The sequence below is a fragment of the Macrotis lagotis genome, chromosome 1 (assembly GCF_037893015.1).
Source record: "Macrotis lagotis isolate mMagLag1 chromosome 1, bilby.v1.9.chrom.fasta, whole genome shotgun sequence".
Taxonomy (NCBI): Eukaryota; Metazoa; Chordata; class Mammalia; order Peramelemorphia; family Peramelidae; genus Macrotis; species Macrotis lagotis.
In genome coordinates, this window is record NC_133658.1 from 375,757,541 (window position 1) to 375,782,994 (window position 25,454).

Here is a 25,454-nt window from a genome sequence, read left to right on the forward strand (position 1 = left end):
AAAAAATATTGGTGGATCATATTGTCTCATTTGATCTAGAGAAGAAGAGAGGAAGAGGAATGGATGGAGAGCTGCCATCCAAATCCAGAAGATTTATGCTCAATTCCTTCCTCTGACTTGTATGTTTATGTAATCCTAAGCAAGTACACTTAACCTCTAAGTGCCTCAGGTAACTCTCTCAAACTTAAAATTGTTGAAAAAATTACTGCTCTGCAGTTATGGGGATTTCCTCACCAGGGAATACTCTATACCTCTAAGAGCATAGATCCAAAAACATTTACTACTAACCCACTTCAACTGTCCAAGAAGTTATTATTATAACTGGAAAAATGAAAAAATATATGAACAAAATATTGTTAAGTGGCTTCCTCAAACTATCTTCTGAGTACAAGTTCAACATTTTTTTCCATTATAACATACTGTCTTTGGAAGTCTAAATATAATAAAACCTCAGGATGTTCCTGTACCCATCATTTCACAGTATGGCTTCAGAGTAATTAATAATAAGTGATATTTCTTCTCTCCTTGGGGCAGCTAGGTGCAATGGATAGAGCTTGAAGTCAGGAAGATTTACCAGAGTTCAAATCTGTCTTCAGACACTTACTAGCCGTGTGACCCTAGGAAATCATATAACCCTGTTTGTCTCAGTTTCTTTGTCTGTAAAATGAACTAGAGAAGGAAATGGAAAACCACTCCAATATTTTTGCCAAGAAAACCCCAATTGGAATCACAAAGAGTCAGACATGACTGAAAAATGACTGACAACAACTACTCTTTCCTTTGCTATATAAAACCCTCTTGGAAACCCACCTTTGCTCTGTTATGAAGGAAGCACTTTCCATTCCTTTTGAAAATTGTGAATGGCAACTAGGCATTTAAGCCAAGCTTATATAGAAAGGAAAATAAGAATTCTCTGAAATTTCTGACATTTTGTTCTTCTAAATGAGCTTAGATACTATTTTTAGTACTATTTACTATCATTAAGATAATTTTTAATAATTTAATTGGGTTGACATTGAATAGATTAGTTAGGAAACAATTATCATTTTATTATATTAAATTGGCTTTATCTACCCATGAACAATAAATATTACTCAAATTAATTAGATTTGATCTTATTTGTATAAAAAGTGTTTTATGTTTATGTTCATATAGTTCCTATGTGGAAGGCACAATTCTTACATCACAGGAATTGAGTCCAGGCTATAAGGATATTTCTTATATCTCCCTCCAAAATCTCTCTCTCGCTCTCTCTCTCATACACACACACACACACACACACACACACACACACACACACACATACACACACTCCTTGTAACCTTCAGGTTAGACATGGGATAGAGAGAAGATGACTATTTAAGAAATGTCAAGCTATTATTACTCTAAACATGGTCATGCCTGGAGCATTGAAACTATATCCTTTGAGTCTGTGGCTTCCTAAGTGAAACAATTAACCCTGGCTCCTCTTTGCCCCATTCTACTGAGAACCTTGACATTTACTGTTGAGTGGTTAAATGATATTTTTAACATCTTTCTTTCTAATAGCACCAGTTTTTAAAAATACATTTGCAGTAAAACCTATTTAATTTGAAAGTAAGAGGATCCCCTTCCCCCACAAAGTATCAAGTTGAAATATAATGGGTTTGAGCTATCAGTCTTCATCTATCTCTCTGAAACTAGAGAGGAGCGGGATAACACAAAGAGAATCATGGAATCAGCAGCTCTAAATTTTTTCCTGGTAATATTACTTAGTTGTGTCAACTTGAGTATGTCATGTAAACTCTTTGAGCCTCAATTTCTTCCTCTGTGAAACAAATAATCTCTAAGGTTCCTTCTTGTCCTAAAATTCTGGGAACTTAAACTAGCATCTATGGCTAATCAAATAACTACTAATTGGAACCAAAATTGCAAGGTTGAGTAAAATCTTAATATAAAATTAAACATTTTACAACTATACAGAAATAATATTCTTACTAGGTCATAAATTCCTTGAGTATAAAGATTATATGTTACATTTCTTTATAAATTCCTACATCAGCTTAGCTTTATAATTATTCACCAAACATATTGATGAATGAATGAATGTTGACCCAACTGAAGGACTTGACCACCATTATCTAATATTATTACTCAACATCAGTATTTCAATGGACCGATATGGGTTTTCCTTCCATCTGATAAGTTGTGACCTACTCAGATCTGATCACCCTGGGTAATTCTTGTCTATATCTTTCCATAAATTTAGCACAGATTTATAGAATTCACTGAAGGGCTGCTATTATTGCTATTATTAAACTACCACAGATAACCATCAGAGTTTTGCTTGGCATATTAATATTGACAGAAAACAATTATCCCAACTATTTCATGAAGTAGGTAGGCTTACTGAACCTATTTTATGAACTGAAAAATCAAGGCTTTCAGTAAATTGAGTAATCATTCAAGGTCACAAAGTTAGAAAGTGGAAGTCATGACTACAACCCAGGTTTTCTTCCTTCAAATCCAAAACTACTTAGAACCATAGAAGAGTCTGACCCTGATATATGACAGAAAGATTGGTTCATGGAAGAGAAACTTATGTCTTAAATTCTGGAGCCCAGGAATTTATTGTCAATCTGGTAAAGGGTGTAAATTCTCCTTACTTCTGGCAGGTCCTTCCTTGATTAACTGAATGTCAAGTGAATACCTTATCCATTATAAGCAGCAAAACTGAGCTCTTAAAAGATACCTAACACCTTCTGAAAGCACTCCTAAGGTTTCTTGTGTTCAAGTGTTAACAAGCCATCAAAAGTGTTAGAATTTATATTCTAGCAGTATTTTATCAAGTGGGCTTTGTGTTGTTTAATCCAGGAGCAGAACTTGTGAATTCATCAAGGTAAGTAATTTCAGTTCAGAAACTCCCTCTGCCAATGAAGTGCAGCAACTGCTCTTCAATTTACAGTTTTAGAAAGTTGACTGTGGGGGGCAGCTAGGTGGTGCAGTGGCTAGAGCACCGGTCCTGGAATCAGGAGTACCTGAGTTCAAATCCGACCTCAGACACTTAATAATTACTTAGCTGTGTGGCTTTGGGCAAGCCACTTAACCCCATTGCTTTGCAAAAAGTAAAAAAAAAAAGTTGCCTGTGGCAATGAGAAGTTGAGTTACTTGCCCAGATTCAACAGCCAGCACTGTAACTGGAAGGACTTGAGGACAGGTCTTTCTGACTCTAAAGACTACATCAGTGTTCTTCCAACTTTTTTGATTCAAAAGGATAAGATAAAAATGAAATATTACATGATCATAAAGTCAACAGGGAGCAATTTACTGAGTAAGGGGGAATGACAAGAGCACATGAACTTTAGGAAACTCACTCTAGCAATTGTGAGGATAGACTGGAGAGGAGATTTGAAGCAGACATAAACAATGAAGAGTTTATTACAATAGCGCAGATGAGGGGTGATGAAGGTCTGAACCAGTATAGTTCCTGTATCAGTAGAGAGAAGTAGCCAGATGGGAGTGATGTAGAAACAGAAATGAAAAGATTTAGCAACTTACTAGATGTAGCTTGATTGAGAAGGAGAAATGAAGGATTACACCAAGGTTTAGAACTTGGGGTTTGGTAGAATGGTGATTCCTTAATAGAAATATAGAAGTTCAGAAGAATGGTGGGTTAGGAGAGAAATATGACACAATAAGATTTTCGATGAAGATCACAATCTAGCAATGCGTATTTTTTCCTATTCAATTCACTCTTTTCCATTTATATGGGAAATGGTGGGGTAAAGTAGTGGTAGATTGGGCCAGTAACAGGTGAAAGCAGAGAGAGGTTATTCTGGGAAGGGTGGAAGGGTAGGACATAACCAATTTTTCCACTCTGACTCATTGATCATGCCAATAATTAGAATTAAGCCATGATACTCAGGGGCCCCACTTTAAAGTAGTTGTTCAGTCATGTCCAGCTCTTCATAATTCCATTTTAAGGTTTTCTTGGCAAAAGGTAAATTGGTTTTCAATGTCCTTCTCCAGTTCACTTTCCAGATGAAGAAACTAAGGCAAACAGGATTAAGTGACTTGCCCAGAGTTATATAGCTATTAAGTGTCTGAAGTTAGATTTGTACTCACAAGAGAAATTTTCCTGATTCCAAGCCCAGTACTTTATCCCATGGGTCACCTAATACCTTTAAAATCACTTTATTAAATTACACATTTATTCAGCAATTTCTTATAAAATTATTATATCATAATAATCTCTAATATATTTAATTCTCAAAGGAGATATATGCTAGTTTAAGTGATTGGTGTATGGTCCTATAGCAAATAAATGAAAGAACTCAGAGTTAAACTCAGATCCCCTGATTTCAAAACTAGTGCTCTTTCCTATATAATCCAAAGGAATTATATTTTTCTAAAAAAGCCAACTCATTTCATTATTTACCAAAGTAAAATTTGATTTGAAAGAAAAAGCTTGACACTTCCGGTCAAGATGGCAGAGAGAAGACAGGCACAGTTCTAAAGTCTCCTGATCTTTCCTCATCTATCATATGAAATAAACCTCTTAACAGAAACCTAACCCACAAAACCCAGAAAGAAAAGCCAGGAGAAAGGATATCTACCTCAGGATTTGTCTCCTGAAGCAGCATTGGACATTCGGTATGGTGAGTCTGAGCTCAAAGGGCTGATCAGACCCAGATCAGCCACATTAACAGCTGAATTGGAGCCAGGAGTCTGAGGGCTGAGAGCCAGACCTGCTGGATCAGTGGTGGGGCTAGACAGCAGGGGCTTGAGTCAACTAGGTAGCAGAGGCACTGGTGTTGGTGCTGTCCCTCTGGATTGCTGACAGGGCTGAGGGGAGAGTTCTACTGGAGGAGAGCTGCAGACACCATCCCTGGGCTCCTCTGGTCTGAGGAACTCTGAGTCCTCCCTTCCAATAATGCTGAGGCCTCTTCTGGGAACAAATTGCAGACTACTTCTGCCTCAGGTACAGGTGTGTGAGCAGAAGAACCAGCCCAGCTGAGAATAGAGAAAAAAATAGAGGAATGACCTCAGGCCAGGGTACAGCCCCTTTGATTGAAGGCAAAAGAATTCAATAGCTCCAACTCCTCCCTTCAAGCAAAGGGAGAAGGCCTCAATCAAGGTCACAGACACTCCAGAGAAAGCAACCAGCACCTCCTACTGGCCAGCCAGAGAAATGCATTCAGTGAGTAAAGCCTCTATTGATCCCAAGGCCATGTGAACCAGCCCCTCCCCAACTCCAGGTCTCAGCAAAATGAAGAAGGGTCAGCAGAAAGGTGGATCCATAGAAAAATTCTTGGAAGGGAAAGACCCTAACTCAGAGAGACCTAGAACCTCTAAGGAGAATATGATCTGGTCTTCAGCACAGAAAGACTTCCTTGAAGAAAGAAGGAAGGAGCTTAAAAATCAACTGGAAAATTTGGGAGAAACAATTAATACCTTACAACAAGAAAACAAATCCTTATAAAATACAATTGGACAAATACAAAATGAGAATAAATCTCTCAGATCATCAATTGGACAAATATAATATGAGAACAATTCTCTCAAATCTTCAATTGAGCAAATGCAAAAAGAAAATAATTCTCTCAAAACCTCAGTTGGTCAAATGGAAAGCTCTTTCAAAAGTAGAACTGACTAATCGGAAAAGGAGTTGCAAAAGGTTAATGAAGAAAACTCCTCCCCCAAAAAAAGAACAGAGTCTACAGAAACTGACTCCATGAGACAGCAAGAGCCAGTTAAAAAAAAATCAAAAAATAGAAAAAAATAGAAGAAATTGCAAAATACCTCATCAACAAAACCACAGACCTCAAGAATAGATCGAGGAGGGGCAACCTGAGAATTATTGGACTTCCTGAAAAACATTGAAGAGGAAAAAAAGTGTGGACTTAATATTACAGGATCTAGTGATGTAAAACTGCCCTGATATCATGGAACCAGAGGGCAAAGTAGTTATTGAAAGAATACATAGATCCCCTCCAGAAAAAGATCCTAAAATAAAAACACCAAGGAGTGTTGTGGCCAAGTTCCAGAACTATCAGATAAAAGAGAAAATCCAGCAAGCAGCCAGAAAGAAATAATTTAAATATCAAGGAGCCACAGTAAGGATAAAGCAGGACCTGGCTGCATCAACATTAAGGTATCAAAGAGCCTGGAATGAGATATTTTGAAGAGCAAGGAAGCTTGGAATGCAGCCAATAATCAACTATCGTGCAAAGCTGAGCCTTGTCTTCCAGGGAAAAAGATGTACATTTAGTGAAATGGAAGAATTCCAAAAATTCCTGATGAAAAGACCAGAGCTAAATAGAAAATTTGGACATCAAACAGGAAGTTCAAGAGACACATGAAAAGATTTAATAAAGGGGGGGGCAGTAAAAGGAAAAAACTGCTATCTAATAATTTGAAACTGGCTATATCCCAGCATGGGAAAAAAAGATTCTCATAAATCTTGAGAATTGCAACTCTAACAGAGAAAATATACCTAGCCAGAAATGATGGACATTCATGATCTATCCATGAGACTGCTATCTAAAGGGATGTAACTGGCTTTAACCCCACTTGGGAGAAAGACTCTAATAACTCTCAAGAATTTTAACTCTATTAGATAGAATACACTTAGCAAGAAATGACAGATACTCAGGATTTTCTATGACTCAGATAGAATGATCTAAAAAACACTACCTCCTTAAAAAGGGGGACAGGAAAAAGATGGGAGGAGGGAGGGGATTGAATGGGATAAATCTCATTACACTAAGAAGTACAAATGACCTATGGTAATAGAGGGGAAGAAGTGAGCAAATGAGAAACACCTGAATCTTCTTCTCATCAGACTTGGCTTAAAGTCAACCTACACATACTCAGTTAACTTATAAAACATTTAACCTTTCAAGTATTAAAAGGGGGAAAGGGGAGGGGGATGGATAAAGGGAAGGGGAGTGAAGAAAAAAGGGAAACTAGCAAAAGGAAGGGAAAAGGGAAAATGGGAAAGGGAAAAGAAAGGGGAGGGGTGATACAGGAGGGCAAACACACTGAAGGGGGTGGTATTCAGAAACAAAATACTGGGGAATATGGATGGAGGAAGGGGGAAAATACAAACGGGGGAAAATAGCATGTAAGGCAGTAAAGAATTAGTAATCATAACTTTGAATGTGAATGGGATGAACTCTCCCTTAAAATGTAAGCAAATAGCAGAGTAGATTAAAAACCAGAATCCTACAATATGCTGCTTACAAGAAACTCAATTGAAGCAGAGAGATACATATAAAGGTAAAAGGTTGGAGCAAAATATATTTTGCTTCAGCTGAATTAAAAAAAAAAGCAGGGGTAGCAATCCTTATCTCAGACAAAGCAGCTGAAAAAATAGATGGTGTTAAAAGAGATAAGGAAGGAAACTTTTTCCTCCTAAAAGGTACCATAGACAATAAAGTTATTTCAATACTGAATATATGTGCACCCAGTGGGATAGCATCCAAATTCTTAGGGTAGAAGCTGAAAGAACTACAGAAAGACACAGACAGCAAAACTCTACTAGTGGGAGACCTCAACATCCTACTTTGAGATCTAGGTAAATCAAATCATAAAATAAACAGGAAAGAAGTTAAGGAGGTAAATAGATTGTTAAAAAAAAATTAGATATGGTAGACTTATGGAAGAAACTGAATGGAGATAGAAAGGAATATACCTTTTTCTCTGCAGTACATGGAATTTATACAAAAATTGACCATATACTAGGACATAAAAACCTAATGATAAACTGCAGAAAGGCGAAATAGAAAATACTTCTTTCTCAGATCACAATGCAATAAAAGTCATATGCAATATTGGGCCAAGGAGACATAGACCCAGAAGAAATTTGAAACTGAATAACCTCATTTTAAAAAAATGAGTGAACCAAAAAAACAAATCATAGAAAGAATTAGCCATTTTATACTACATAATAATAATAATGAAACAACATACCAAAACCTATGGGATTCATTCAAAGTGACTCTCAGGGGATATATTATAGCTTTAAATGCTTACATGAATAAATTGGAGAAAGAGGAAATCAATGAACTAAATATGCAATTAAAAAAATTAGAAAAAGAACAAATCAAAAATCCCCAATTAAATACCAAATTAGAAATTCTAAAAATTAAAGGAGAAATTAATAAAATCTAAAGCAAAAAAAATTATTGAATTAATAAATAAAACCATAAGTTGTTATTATGAAAAAACCAATAAAATTGATAAACTTCTGGTCAATTTGATTAAAAAAAGAAAGAAGAAAACCAAATTGCTAGTATCATAAATGAAAAAGGTGAACTCACCATCAATGAGGAGGAAATTAAAGTAATAATTCAAAATTATTTTGCCCAACTCTATGACAATAAATTTCATAATCTAAGTGAAATGGATGAATATTTACAAAAATATAAGGTGCCCAGGTTAAATGAAGAAGAGATTAAATATCTAAACAACCCTATCTCAGAAAAAAGAAATTCAACAAGCCATCATTGAACTCCCTAAGAAAAAATCTCCAGGGTCTGATGGATTCACAAGTGAATTCTACCAAACATTTAAGGAACAATTGGTTCCAATTCTATATAAACTCTTTGGAAAAATAGGGAAAGATGGAACTCTGCCTTATTCTTTCAAGGAAACCAATATGGTGCTGTTACCTAAACCAGAAAGAGTTAAAACAGAGAAAGAAAATTATAGACCTATTTCCCTGATGAATATAGATGCAAAAATCTTAAATAAAATCTTAGCAAAACAATTACAAGTTATCACTAGGATAATACATTATGATCAAGTAGGATTTATTCCAGGAATGCAGGGTTGATTCAATACTAGGAAAACTGTTAGTATACTCAATTATATCAACAACAAACCTATCAGAAATTATATGATCATATCAATAGATGCTGAAAAACTTTTGACAAAATACGGCATCCATTCCTACTAAAAATACTAGAGAGTGTAGGAATACGTGGACTGTTCCTTAAAATAATTAGCAGTATCTATCTGAAACCATCAACAAGCATTATATTCAATGGGGAGAGGCTAGAGGCATTCCCAATAAGCTCAGGGGTGAAACAATGCCAATTATCACCACTACAATTCCATATTGTTTTAGAAATGTTAGCTTCAGCAATTAGAGAAGAAAAAGAAATTGAAGGAATTAGAATTGGGAAGGAAGAGACAAAACTCTCACTCTTTGCAGGTGACAAGAAGGTCTACCTAGAGAATTCCCAAGAAATCATCCAAAAAACTACTGGAAACACTTAGCAATTTTAGCAAAGTTGCAGGTTATAAAAATAAACCCTCATAAATCCTCAACTTTTCTATATATGTCTAGCAAGATAGAGCAGGAAGAGCTAGAAAGACAAATCCCATTCAAAGTAACCTCAGACAATAAAAATTACTTGGGAGTCTATTTGTCAAGACAGACTCAGAAACTTTTTGAAAACAATTATAAAACACTTCTCACACAAATTAAATAGGATTTAAATAGCTGGGCAAATATCAACTGCTCATGGATAGGTAGAGCTAATATAATACAAATGACAATTCTACCAAAACTAAACTACCTTTTTAGTGCCCTACCAATCAAAATTCCAAAAAAATTACTTCAATGAGTTAGAAAAAATTGTAAGTAAATTCATATGGAGAAATAAAAAGTCAAGAATTGCCAGGAGCTTAATGAAAAAAAGTGCAAAAGAAGGTGGCTTAGCCCTACCTGATCTAAAATTATATTATAAAGCATCAGTCACCAAAACTGTTTGGTATTGGCTAAAAAATAGAATGGTGGACCAGTGGAATAGACTAGGTGTAAAAGCAGGAAATGATTATAGTAATCTGTTGTTTGATAAACCCAAAGAGTCCATCTATTGGGATAAAAACTCCCTCTTTGATAAAATCTGCTGGGATAATTGGAAGTTAGTATGGAAGAAACTTAGATTAGACCAACACCTAACACCCTTTACCAAGATAAGATCCAAATGGTTACAGGACTTAGACATAAAAAACTATACTATAAGCAAAATAGAAGATCAAGGACTAGTTTACCTGTCAGATCTGTGGAAAGGGGAGCAGTTCAATTAGATGATTTCGATTACATTAAATTAAAAAGCTTTTGCACAGATAAAACCACTGTAACCAATATCAAAAGAAATGTAGTAAATTGGGAAACAATCTTTCCAACTAATGATTCTGACAAAGGACTCATTTTTAAAATATACAGAGAACTGAGTCATATTTTTAAAACAAAAAGCCATTCACCAAATGACAAATGGTCAAAGGATATGCAAAGGCAGTTTACAGATGAGATCAAAGCAATCCATAGTCATATGAAAAATTGTTCTAAATCATTAATTATTAGAGAAATGCAAATTACAGCTTCTCTGAGATACCACCTTACACCTCTCAGATTGATCAATATGACCAGAAAGGATAATGATCACTGTTGGAAGGGTTGTGGGAAATCTGGGACACTATTACACTGTTGCTGGAGCTGTGAACTCATCCAACCTTCCTGGAGAGCTATTTGGAACTATGCCCAAAGGGCAACAAAAATGTGTATATCCTACTGGGTCTATACCCTGAAGAGAGTATGAAAAAGGGTAAAAACACTTGTACAAAAATATTTATAGCAGCCCTGTTTGTGGTGGCAGAGAATTGGAAATCAAGTAAATGTCCTTCATTTGGGGAATGGCTTAGCAAACTGTGGTATATGTATGTCATGGAACACTATTGTTCTATTAGAAACCAGGAGGCACGGGATTTCAGGGAAGCCTGGAGGGATTTGCTTGAACTGATGCTGAGTGAGATGAGCAGAACCAGAAAAACACTGTATACCCTAACAGCAACATGGGAGTGATGATCAACCTTGAAGGACTCGCTCATTCCTTCAGTACAACAATCAGGAACAATTTTGGGCTATCTGCAAAAGAGAGTGCCATCTGTATCCAGATTAGGAGCTGTGGAGTTTTAACAAAGTTCAAGGACTATTCCTTTTAATTTAGAAAAAAAACAGATATCTTATTGTCTGATCTTGTTACCTCTTAGACTTCTTGTCTCTTCTTTAAGGATATGATTTCTCTCTCATCACACTCAATTTGGACCAATATACAACATGGAAACAAAGTAAAGACTGACAGATTTCTTTCCGTGGGGGGTTGGGGTGGGGGCAGGGAAGTAAGATTGGGGGATTGTAAAACTCAAATAATATCTTTAATAAAAATAAATTTAAAAAATAATAATATTCTAATTTTAAAAAAGCTTCTACCATTTTTGAATGGGAGACAGGTACAAGGGAATGTTTCACACCTGTGAATTTCTTATTAAAAAAATTCCCTATAAATTGACTAATTTCTGGTATCCATACAGATAAGTAGCTCATTTATAACTTAAAATCTTAAAGAATTACTTCAGGCAATTAAAGGTCTTCAATCATACTCCAAAGCAATCTGTCATCCTATTCACTTTGCACAAATGAATTTAAATATTCTACATACATTTACATGTTCAACAAATACCAATGACATAGAGAAATGTGATTTCCTCAGTGTAGAATTTTCATAGTTTAGAGAGGATTAGAGTTGTATCTTTCTTTTATAAATTTCCTAAAACTCATAATCATAGCAATAATGATTACTAATAATCATAACAACTAATATTCCTAAGATATTTAAGTTTTGCAAAGTACTTTACATTTAATACAACAACCTTATGAGGTAAGTACTATTATTATCCCAATTTTACAGAGGAAGAAACTGAGGTTGAAAGAGGCAAATCCTCAAGTGCCTTATTTATGGTCATTGAGATAGTAAATGTCTGAGGTAGATTTGAATTCAAGTCTTCCTTATTTCAAATCTAGTATTCTATCCAATTTTCCATTCTATTGAACTCTTTATGATTCAGTGCAGAACTATGAGAGAATACTCCCAACCTTTTAGGAGGCTAAAAGATATTGCACATTGCCAATGTTTTTGAATTTTTTTGATGAATTGATCAATCGAGCTAATTTATTTTTTCTTTTCTTTGAATTTAAAATATTATTTAGTATATGGGATGGTTCTCTGTGAGAGGGAGAGGGAAGAATGTTGGGAAAAACTAATGATGCAAAAAAGAGAAGACAAAAATAAAAATATTAAAAATGAAGAAAAATGTACTTTAATTCTCAAAACTTGTCACAATGCTTGGAATATAATAAGTACTTGATAAGCGTTTTTTCATTTTTTCACTCATTCATTCATTAATCTCCTTCCTGTATTTTTTTGTCCCATATTTCCCTTTATAATTGATAAGAGATAAGAATTTACTTTATGCTATTGTTCAGTAGAGTTTGACTCTTCACATCCCCATTTGGAGTTATTGGGGCAAAGATATTAGAGTAGCTTGCCATTCCTTCTCCAGTTTATTTTTCAGATAAGGAAACTGAGGCACACAGTATTAAGTGATCTGCCAAAATATCTTTCTGACTTCAGGCTCATCACTCTATTGTTATTATTCTATCACCTAGTTGCTTTCTCACTCTATTATTGTTTATCAAAGGAATTATTAGTCACACATAGCTGCTATGAGGAAGGAATAGCTACTACAAGGAAGGAATAACCCATCATTGTTTTGCAACTCAAAAAAGAATACTTTTGCTTTTGAGTTGAGGACTAGAATTCAGCTAATTTCATTTTATAGAAATCGAAAGCTCTAGGGAAAGGACTGGGTGAAATTGGCACCTTCCCATTGAAAACAAGGGATTAAGAAGAAAACAAAAAATGCTTTGGGGAAGTAAAGAAGTAATTAAAAAGATAGTCTGAGAATGAGAATTGAATTTCTAATCCACAACTTAAAATACAGAAATACAGGCTCCTGTTCAGGAATGGAGTAAAACTAACAAGGGACAGTGAGAATGTATGTGCCTGATAACTTAGAAATCTAATTAAGAGAAAGGAAGAGAAACAGAGAGAAAACTGTCTATGATTTCCAACATACTAGACTGCAAGGGGCATAATTTCAATGTAAGAAGATTAGAAGTAGAAATGTCCAAATATACAAAGGAGAAAAACCCTAAAAAGGAGCTGATATTAGAAAACAAAATATAACCTCAGCAAATAATAAGCAAGGTGAGTTAAAAGTCTGTATACTTGAAAGCTAATTTGACCTCAGAGCATCCATGAGTCTTGATTATATAAGACAAATGGATAGAACATGGATCTAGTAGGGCTATACTGGAGCCAGGTCATACAGACTTGTGAGATCCAATTATTACACTTCAATATGAGTAATTATACCTTGGAAATCAGCAAATACTACAAATTAGGGTTTGACTTGTTTTGATAATTTCTATATTAAGGGAAATGATACAAATTAAATCATGCAAATTAAACTTTAAAATGTGTTATGATCACATTTTTTTCTGGAGAATTACTTGCAAATATTTACTAACACAAAAATGGGCATAGCATTCAATAAAAATAAGAAGAGCAAAAGGGAATGGGGTGAAAGTAGTACTGTTTATGAGGAAGATTATATTCATATGAGAAAATACAGAAACCAGAGACAGAGTAAGCATGGTAGGGGAAAATCAGTGGAGAAGAAACAGAAATGATATTATTATTGGAGTAAACTCCAGACCACCCAGACAGAAAGAAAAAATAGATGTAGAATTAGGGAATGAGAAACCAAGAATAGCACAGGGGCAGGATAGGGGACTTCAATTACATATGCTGATTATCTGTTTGAGCTTTCTCTGCCAAAAGCAGAATAGCTAATAATTTCTTGAATTATCAAATGATAATGCCCTCTTTCCAGAGAGCAAGGAACTGATAAGGAAAAATTCTATCCTGGATTTGACTCTTACTCACAAAAAGAAACTGTTGATTGGAGTGAAAATAGGAGAAAAAAGGGAATCTGGGAGACAGTAACCATTCCCTTAGAAGCAGAGATATAGAATAGAAAAAATAACATACTAAATACTTACTAGATTTTGAGAAAACAGATTCCAAAGAAGATTTAGAGACAATGGGGGGAAAAGGAATCCCAATAGAACATGAACAATTCTGCCCTTGGTTTTATCTCCCCAACTTCTAGCACAGTGCTGGTGTTTAATAAATATTCATTTCATTGAAAAGAATTGAAATAAAGTAGATTAAAATTCAATAAGAAAAGTCAGCCCAGGAGGAATAAGAATACAATTCTAAAGATGCAGAGAAGAATCCCAATGAAGAAAAAAAGGGAAATTGTCCAGAGACAAATGTGGATGCACAGAGAACTCTTACTAGCCAGCTTATATTTTGAAAATACATCTTAGAAGATGGAAGTGAGGGTGGGCAATAGAGTATAATAAAAAATCATGACCAATTCTTGTAAGAATAATTTCAAGAGCTAAAGTTCAAAATGAACTGAGATTGCCAAGGGAAACTCCAAGATTACAAATAATAAAAACTATGTAGTCTCATTTAAGAAAAAAAGAATAATATATAGGATAGATAGATAGATAACAAGTTTGTCCAATAAGATGACACAAATCTGTGGAGGGTAGCTAACAAACCTGTTCACAGGAATAAGAATTCAAAATGATGATGATATCACACAATATTGAATTAAATCTAATAAAATGATATAGGCATAAAAGCAAAATCAAACACTTGGATTCCAAAAATCAACTCATAAACATTAAATAGAGAAGTGATGGGTAGGAAACAGTTTGTCATTTCTGGTTGTTGTTTTATAAGATCTCAGTGATTGGTATACCAAAGTTTGCAAACTCAGTATAAATCAGCAATTTGATATATAGAAGCTAATGTAATTAAGCTACATTAAGAGAACCATTGTGTTCAGCATCATGGTCAGACCATATCTAGAGCACTGATCACTCATTTGGGGAATTATATTTTTAAGTTGGAGAGCATCTGGAGGAGGGCAAACAAGATGCTTAAAGGCCCTCAAATCCATGACATGTTGGATCAGTTAAAGGAAATAGAACAAGAGAAGACTATGGGATCATAGGATATCTGACTTCAAATATTGAAGAGTTACTGAGTGAATTTTTTTCTGTATGACCTGGATGAATTAATTAGAAACAATGGATAAAATATACAAAGAATTGAATTTAGGGGCCATGCCCCAAGACCACCTTGTAACAAAGTCACAGAATCAAAGAATCTCCAATTCCCTCCAAGGGAGGGACCTCAGAGACCATCTGGTCAAACCTATAGCTCTCTAGTAGTCACACAACTTTTTGGTCCTTCATCAACTTAACTCCTATCTTGAATGGTGTCCATGAAATAACTTTGGTTTATTATTCAATGCCACTTCATGGTAAAGATGTAGTGCTATTTGCATTTGCCTGGGTACTTATTCATGTTTCTAAAACAGTGATTCTCAATTATCTTAATCTCAGAGTTTTAAGCTCTTAAAAAAATTAGTGAGGATCTGTCCTCCTAGCCCTCCTCCCCAAAACCTTGGCTATTAATATTTACTATATTTGAAGTGAGAACACTTTTGATCTTGTATCATTTAGAGGCTACTAGTAGATAGAAATCTGAGCTGGAGTCAGGAAGACCTCAGTTCAAACTCTGCCTCCAATACTTATTTAGCTATGTGACTTTGGCAACTTAATCAGCCTCTGTTTGCTTCAGTTTCCTCATATGTAAAATGGGAATATCTACTTCCCAGGGTTATTGTTAGGATAAAGTGAGATAATAATTATAAAGCACCTAATACAATATCTGGCACCTAATAAGAGTTATATAAATAATAATAATAATAATAATATTAGTATTATATTTGTAAAGAGCTTAGCACAATATCTCACACATAATAAGTGCTGTACAAATATCTATCATTATATTTGTTAAGAGCTTAGCACAATGTCACACACATAAGTGCTATATAAATATTTATTATTACTATTATTATCATTATATTTGTAGAGAGCTTAGCATGTCTCACATATAACAAATACTTGTTCTTTCCTTTCTTCCTTCTTTTTTTCCTTTCTAATACAAAGTTTCTAGCAAGAGTCATAGTACAAAGAGAGTTTAGACTTGTAAGTTGTAAGGAGAAGTTGAATGAGGGGAAAAAATGTTGACTGTTACTAGCAGGTTCACATTTTGGAATTAACCCCCCCCCAAATTGCCAAAGTAAAGATAATTCCATGTCGTCTATGAACTACTATAAACTTTTGCAACAATCCTGTGACCTCTATGAGCCTCTTTTTTTGCCATATGATCAACCTATCTTCTTTTACTCATTTATCTCTTTGTATCACTAGATACCTTTACTTTTCTATTATTTCTTATAGTCAGTCAATAAACATTTATTAAGCACCTACTCTTAAGGGTCCCCCTCCCTCAAAGGGGTATTTTGAGATTCCTTAAGATAATCTATTTGAATGAACATTGTAAACTCCAAAGTAATTTATAAACATCACCTATTTCTTTCTCTCTTCCTTCATATAAACATAGGGTCTACAGGGAACGTTTTCATGCATGATCTCCTCACAATAACCCTGTAAGGTGAGTATAGCATTTATTATCTCTTTTTTACAGATCAGGAATCTTTGACCTAGAGCAGCCAAGTGCACTATCTGAGACTATATACTGGCAGGAAATAATCCACTTACTACTAAGTCTAAAATTCCTCCACCCTTCATAAAATGGAGTTCCAGTAAATCTTGTTCCAAAGATATGTGGAAGAGGTGTTTTGGTAAAGGATATAAAGGACAAAAAGAATAGTCTGCTATAGCAATGAAGTAAACGAATCTATATTCACTCCAACCTAAGTCCAAAGTTTCCAGTTCCCTTCCTATGGAAAGGAGAGAGAGATTTATTAAGCATATATTATGTGTCAGACACTGTGCTAAGCAGTTTTATAAATACTATCTTATTTGAGCCTCATAATCACATAGGGTGCAGGTGTTATCACTGTCTTCATTTTACAATTGAGAACATTTAGGCAAACAAAGGTAAAAAAAAATGACTTGCAAGGTCTGAGTGTCTGAGACAAAATTTGAACTCAGTTTTTCCTGAACTCAGGCCTAGGACTCTCCCCACTGCATCATCTAGCTGCTACTTAGGAAGGCAGAGAGGAATAGTAACAACATTGGAATGCATGTTATTTCCTCTTCAGGAAAGTCACTTGACTTTGGGGTTACTGCTCCAAGTGCATCTGATAGAGATCACAAAGTACAGCCAGCACAATTCAGTCCCTTATTCCCAACAATTATGTTAGCTTGAGGAATTACACGCCCTCTGGCAACCTGGACGCTTATTATCCAGCATGTATGAATTTAGTTACAAGGGATTTACCAATGTATTTCCTAAATCTACATATTTATTCACTAAATTGATCTCCAACAAGAGTCATTCTCTAAGGGACTGTCAGCATCCACGTTTGACAGAAACAGTCCCTTCCTGCACTGAAACAATTACAGAGTCAGGGAGCACCCTCTCCAACTGCTAACATTGAGTTAACAAGAAAAGAAAATTGCCTCCTGCTCTCTCCTGAAAGAATGAATGGATTGTGTTATCCATGGCTCTTTCCTTAAGTAGCTAGGGTGCAGCAAATCTCATCCTGAGCAACTAAGCTACTTACAAAGACACTGAAACCACTAGCAAAACCTGTATCTTATTCTTCATTCCACTGCTCTTAGTGGAATAATAGGTTGAATCGAAAACCCTCATCAAGGGATGATCACAAAACTCTCATGTCAGTTTCCCAAGAAAGGACCAAAAAATGACAAGCAGTGAGAAACCACTTTAAGGGCTGAATAATAATTGTGGTTACTTTCTTTTGCAAAACCCAGAAAACTGCCTTTTCTACTTAGGAATCCTAGATATTCCTTTTTTTATTTCTGAATAAATATCAGGAAACTTGAATTCAGGATAAGAGTTTGTCCTTTTGCTGAATAGTTAAATACTCTACTTTGCCAGATCCAAGATTTCATTAGTAGAGCTAGTTTTACCATTGGTATAAGACACAATCCCTCCATGAATTTTCATCCTTTGGCAATCTTATCTATAGATTCCTATAAAGTTACCATTGGAGATCCATTAGAGATCCTTCTTTTTTCTTTTAATACTTTAGGGCACCCTAAACACCATCTAAGTGTTTGATCACCTTTTTTAGTTACACAACTATATAAAGGGGATAATAAATAGAACATACCTCACCTGATTGATGAGAGGATTGTATGTGGTCATGTATATAAAGTAATTTATAAACATTAAAGTGTTAAATAAATTCCAGAAATTCATAGGGTCATAGGCCTAGAGTGGAAAGAGACCTTAACAATCATCTAATTAGACTTCATTTTACAGAGAGGAAATTGAAGTCCAGGGATTAAATAGACTTAAGGATTTAGAGCTAGAGAGTAATGTTAAAGCTCCTACTCTCATTTCATAGGTTAAGAAATTAAGGCACCAAGAGGTTTGGTAATTTGCCCAAGATCACTAGGGAAGAATCAAAACAAAATTTGAACCCATGAATTCTATCTTAACACTCTGTCATTTTGATATCATCATCATCATCATTATCATCATCACCTTTGAAAATGCATTTTGTGTCACTTCTTATATAAAATTAATCATTTCTAACCTGCTATAACCTGCTTGTAGCTACCACATCTCTTTCCTCGTTCTTTGGGTGATTTATAGTTTTAATTCTTCTGAGATCATGGTATTCCATGATTCATAGCTAAATACATTTTTCATTGGAAGAATTTTGGCATCATGAGTAACTAGTAATACAATGGATAAAGCCTGGACCTTGAGTCAAATAGAGAAGAGGAGAGAAGAGGAAGGGAAGGGAGGAAATAACATGCATCCCAGTGCTGTTACTATCTTCTCTCAACACTACCAGTAGCAGGAACATTTTTGAAAAAAGTCATTTCTAAGCACTCTATATCATTTATACTCCCTTTTTAATTACTGTAAAATCTTTAATTGCATACTGCATCCATGTCTTTTATATTTATTGAAAATCTACAAAACAGATTTGAATATAGTGAAAAAAGTCAGAATACTTGATATCCATATGGAATACTGTTCTGTATTTTACAAAAACCATCAACTTAGTAATTGGTATATATTGTACTATTTTTCAGGCATATAATTTAGTTCCTTATAGCTCTACTTCATCTTACGTCTTTTAGTGTCTCCAAAATAGAACTAAGTATGACTTTTAAGGTGAGAAGGGAATTGAGCCAAGCATCTAATTAATTCCTTGACATAAATGGATACTATCAAGCTAGATGGCTCTATTTAAAAACATATAAAACATCTTTGTTATCTCATGGGTCTTTCTCCAATATTATTTGAATTCAACAAATATAAAATTATTAATCTTCACCAAAAATATACAGAGACTGGAGGCTTTGAACTTGAATCTGGAGGTCAACTTGAACCCATATAAGACAAATCAAACAGAAAGAAACATGGCTAGATTTGGATTTAGATACTGAGCCCATCACTAAAAAAATTAACATTCTAAAAAACATTAATATCCTCATAAAAAGAGGGAGAGTTTTGACAGACATTTGTAGAGCATATGATAAGCAAACCAAAGATGTGCAGAAATATTTTTTGGAACAAATAGTCATTACTTTGTCAGCTAAAAGGAGAGAAGGCCGTAACATTTAATTTGCTAATGGTAAGAAACAAAAAGTGTGGGGTTTTTTTCCCCCCAGAGAGTCTATATAATCATTAAGATCCAAGATTAGGCCCTCCAAAAGTCCTCTAAGAGGGACATTCACATGAACTCCACCAACAATATGCTTGACAAAGAAGCATTCAACAAATGATCGAGTCTCATTTATGAAGACAATTGAAAACCAATTTATGTCTACCTGATAAGACAGACAGGTTATGCTTAAACAGTCTGGATTAGTGCTTAATGCAAATAAGTCAAGTGAATGGTATAAACTATTTAACACATACTATAAGCTGCAAAAAAGTAGCACCCACCAGATACCTAGAAAGTTACACTCTGATTGCTGGAGCTATGCAAGTTCACAATATTTTTCATAAACTCACAGGTTTATAATACCCACATCACAAATACAGAACTTTATATATTCTTAAGCATTCAGTAAGCAAACTACCAGAAGTGGAGCATTACCATTTGAATATCACATTGATCCACAAAAAATTTAAGACTATATTTTCATTTAGAAAAAAAGCTTCATATTACAATGGTTTAGAAGAAGAAAACAAAATCATGTGGGAATAGGAGAAGGTACCTATTAGGGATGTCTTAAAAATTCAGTGAGTCTACTGAAGATGAGTTCACCTCCCAACATATTCAATTATAAAAAGCAGAAAATTATATAAATATATATATATATATATATACACATATACACACACATACATGCATAGTATATATATATATATATATGTGTGTGTGCATACAAACATTCTCTCTACAACATAGAGAATTACCTTCCTAATTTATAACTATAAAATAATTGATATATAATTAATCAAACATAGAATACCTTACATATATATATTACATACATATATAGATGTATATATGTATGTTATAGATATATATTTAGAGAGAGAGAGAATTTTGAGGTTAGCAAAGTTTTATATAAATATTCTCATTTGATCTTTACAACAGTCCTTATAGTTTTTAGTATTCTTTTCCTTTCACAGATTAGATACATGATTCTTAGCAAGGTTAAATCACAGTGTCATTAAATGTCTGAGACAAGGTTGAAATCCATATCTTCCTGACTCCAGGAACAGTACCACATTTGGGTCTACATAAAATACCTCCCTTAGAGAATATGTATTTTACATCCACCTGTTTTTCCAGTGTTAAGAGTCAAACAGTTTTATTTGGCATTGCTATGGCTTTCAGAGTGAAGGTTTTAAAATATAGTTTTCCAGGGTTCAATGCACTAATAAACTGTTACCTATGAACAGGCATATTTGAAAACTAAAAATGGGGAGTCCCTCTCCTTTTGTCTGAACTTTTCAGAAAACATTTTTCTGTTCACTGGAGACTATATCTGGCAAATAGATTGTTTAGTATCTTGTTGCCTTACTCAGTCGATTCATGAATGAAATTGTTACATTATCTCATCTGTCATGGTTTTATATGATACTGATGCAGAAATGAGAGAGACAAAGTCTCAGGAAAGTTTTCAATGTGGCATTTTATTCTTATTCCAGTACTGTGACTTACCTATAGTAAGTACTTTGTAAATGTATCATTCAAAGAAAAATCAGACTGTAGACAGAGAGCAATAGATTAGCCTAACTTCAGAGTAGCTCATCAGCACATTGGTCATTCATTCAATCTTTGTTTTCATTTATTTGTTTATTTGTACATCTTATTGTTTTTTGAATAAGTTGCATAGACATCCAACTTATATAGTCATGTTTTTACTTGTTCAAAAAAAACTGATGACTCTTCTAAGCATTTATTACACTTTGCTCCAGTTGTCCAAGACTGACTTTGATAGTCCTCAAAGACTTTCTCAGGCAAATTCAAGCTCTAGCAACTGCTTGCTAATAAACCAGTAGGGTCCTGTGACAGACAGACCACAATCCCTCTGCCTAAATTGAGTGGTTCATCACCACATTGGTCACAGAATAATGATTTATTTATTTATTCATTCATCCTTTTATTTATTTATTTATTTTATAACTCTCAAAGACAATCTACTAATTCACAGAGAAGTGAATTGTCTGTGGAGAAACTGCCCAACTGACAGAATCCCAGATCTTGGAAGTATAGTAGAAGAATCATAAAGTTTGCCATAGATTTAAAATTTCACTATGCTCATAGCATCCCAATATTCTCTTTCCTGTCTTGATTCCAAGATCATGTTATTGGGAGATGATTCAATAAACTATATCCTTTGGATGAAAGGTTCATAGATTTGAGAACTGGAAAGGATCTTGGACATTATCTGGTACCATCACTGTACTTTATAGAGGAGAAAACTCAGGCCCAAATGATTTGCATAATGTCATTTGTCAATCACATCAGATGAGATGTCCAATCTCATTTGAGATTTGAACCCATGCCTTTTGACTTCATATCCAGCATTGGTTTCCCTGAACCAGGCTATCTTCTATTATTATAGCTAAATGAGTCATTAATGGAATCAAAAATCAAAATAATACATCCTCAAAACAAGTTTCAAATAAATAATATTAAGATATACAAAGTTTATTCAAGGGGGAAAAACAGAAAACAAGCTATGTGTTGAGTATCACAGTGATAACTGGGTAAAAAACAGATTATTTTATTTTCATATGTTCATCTGAAAATAAAGAAAAATTTAAAATATCATAAAATATCTTTGGGTTAAATTTCTATTTGTTTAAAATAATAAAGAGCCTAATAATTGGTCTTTATAGTAGGATTTGACTTCACTTGAGGAGGAAGGAGTACAGGTATGAAGAATGAAACAATTTATTCCTAACTAAAGGATAAGCTGGTGAATTATATTTACATTGTAAGAAGATGAGCAGATCAGAAGAAGAAGATAGGAATACAAGATCATGCAGAAAGCATCATGGAAACATAACCCCTGGGTTCAGTGCCTTAGCTTCATGTGGCACTGTGAGTTATACAGCATTCAAGGCAATTAGAGGTAGAGCAATAGTGTTTGGATTCTCATTATTAAAAAAGCAAAAGAAACAGAAAACATTATGCAGGTTAAAGCTCAAGCACCTTTTGTTTAGTATATAAAACCTGCCTTAGATACTTTCTAGCTGCAACCCTGGGCAAATAACTTAATATGGATGTCAATAGGTTGTATTCTTTTTCCCCTCAGTTGTGTGACTCTTAATGACTGACTACTTTTGGAATTCTATTAACAAAGATACTTAAATGGTTTGCCATTTTCTTCTCCAGTTAATTTTACAGATGAGAAAATTGAGTCATCTAGTTAGTAGCATCTGAAATTGGATTTGAATATAGGAAGAGGATTCTTCCTGATTCCAGGTCTGGCTTTCTATCCACTTCACCACTTAAGTGTTCTTAATTACAATGCCAAGATTAAAAAGATAACATATGTAAGATTACATACGTAATATATGTAAAGAATATTTTACCTTGAAGTGTCATACTCATGCTATCTATTTATTATTAATTATTAAAGATTCCAAGATTGTGGAATCCAATAACCCCCAAAAGATGCAAATGGGTCATATAAAGCATTGTATATCTTAATAAATTGTCCTTCCATCTCAGAGTTGACCATTATTACATCAACTAAATGATGCCCTGATATACACATAATTTGGATTAAAGTGAGGGAGTACTGTGCAAAGACAACTGACTTCCCATCCTCCCATTGGTGGAAGATAATCTCTATTCAACAGAATATGAATTTCCTCACCTATTAAATGGGGGGGGGGGGGCTGGAACTGACCTCAGAGGTCAGGAAGACCTATGTTCAAATCCTACCTGCTGTCTCTTTGATCATGAGTAATTTATTTGATCTCTCACAGTTTCTGCCTATGAAAAATGATCCCAAGTTCCTATAATATGTGAACTCTTTTGTTTGGCATTTATAGTCCTTTGCCATTTAGTGATAACCTAGTTTTGCATATTGATCTCCTATTCCTCCCCCTCACACATACTATGTTCTTCTCTGCCCGGTCTTCCTCAGGTGTGACTTTGAATTTCCCATCTTCATGCCTTTAACCCTCTTCTCTCTCATCTGATACCTTAGTTCCCTTCAGTGTTCAGTCCAAGAGCTATTTCTTAATTACCTTAGTAAGTTTGCTGCCCCCCTCAAAACCCAAACTATATTACATTTATTTTGTGAGAATGTTGAATTTTCTCAAATGTGTATATGTATAGAATATACTCTTCTAGAGGGCAGAGACTGTTTTGCTTTTGCCTTTGTGTCTTTGCTCACCTACAGAGAGCCTGACTCATAGTCAGAACTTAATAAATGATTGTTGATGGATTAATTGTCAGGTTATAGCAATTTGTTCATAATGAACTTTCATATTGAGTGAAATTAAACTAAGACCATTTTTAATAGCTTCTTTACCTCTCACTGTGTTGGATGCACCATATGTCCACAACAAATGCTTACTAACTAATAGATAGGGACATGCTTTATAAAATCTGTCCTATCCCTCTGCTTCTTAGGTCAGCTACACCTCTCCTCCACCAGATTTAAAGATATGCTTGACCTCATATGCTTGGGCTCTTCTGCAAAAGATATCAAAGCATACTATCCCATAAGGGGAATAAGGATGGGGTTCTTAGAAGGATAAATTTCCGAGGATGAGTATATGGGTAAAATTCCATAGCCAGATCTGGAATGTGTGGGGAGAAAAAAAGCAAAAGGAATAAGGGCAGAGGGAAATGAAGTGGAATGACTCTTGTTTGCCAGGGGCAGAGAAGAAATGGAACATTGCTGAAATAAAGAAAAGTATGAGAGAACTGAGTCTTGGCCTTCAGAGGAAAAATTGCCTTGTAAGTAAGGGCAGCTCTTCAGCAAATCAATATGTCATTGATTGCTTGTGGAAAATTTAGGTCTAAAGTTATAAAAGGCCAAGCCCCCTGGCCTTGGATGATGATGATGATGATGATGATATATCAGGAGAGTTCACTTTTGTAACAATAAATATTAGGAGAAAATACAGTGAATAACTAACATAATGATGACAGCACCAATCTATTTTGATTCTTAGTGACCAGAAAGTTCTTTCCTTAAAGCAAGGTACTAAGAAAATGCAGAAGTTAGGACTCAGCTTGAAAAATGTAAAGTGTTACTTATAAAATTAAAAAAAATTACAAGGCAAAAATGAAACTATGAAGAGCTTTAGTACAAAGATCAGGGTTTCAGCCAGGAAAGGGTCCTCCTTTGAGTTTCTTCTCACTCACTGTGTTTTCAGTTTCCAAAAACTTAACATTTTACTCTTTGCTGGCTCCTTTAGGTGAAAAATCATCCCACTCCTAAGGATGAGGAAAATAGAAGTGCATAGAATGTGAGAAGAAAAAGAATATAGTAGAAATAATAAGGGTAGTATCTTTGCATTTTCATTGTTTCAAGGTAACATATATATATATATATATAGTTTTGTTTTGTTTGTTTTTGCTTTTTTTAAAAAATAAATAAATAAAAATAAATATAGATAGTATGAAGACATAAACCTTTTACCAAGATTGGAGTCTTCTTCCTGGGTAGAGCCTTAATGTATGTAAAAATGGTTTGTGCAAATCCATGTCAGTCACATAGAAGACTGAAATCACTGTACCACCCAAATAACACCAGAAGTTCAACCAAAATGGAAAATAAATAGTTATCACTCTAATCTCTAAGATAAAAGTCACAGCATAAAATTTAGGAAAAAGACTTAGTGACTGAAAGACAGTCATTTCTGTACCTTCTTACTAATCTTTGAACTTCACAGGAAGTCAGTCATTGAAAGCATGTTCTCGGGGCAATAAAGAATATCATGTTGTTTGGATCACTAAATGGGTAGGGA

The 25,454-nt window shown here is 34.5% G+C and overlaps 1 protein-coding gene across 2 annotated transcripts in view; it reads right to left on the reverse strand.

Moving 5' to 3' along the window:
* The window catches only part of DOCK2 (dedicator of cytokinesis 2), a 535,580-nt gene that overhangs the window by 413,943 nt on the left and 96,183 nt on the right, over nucleotides 1-25,454 (reverse strand). The window lies entirely within an intron of this gene.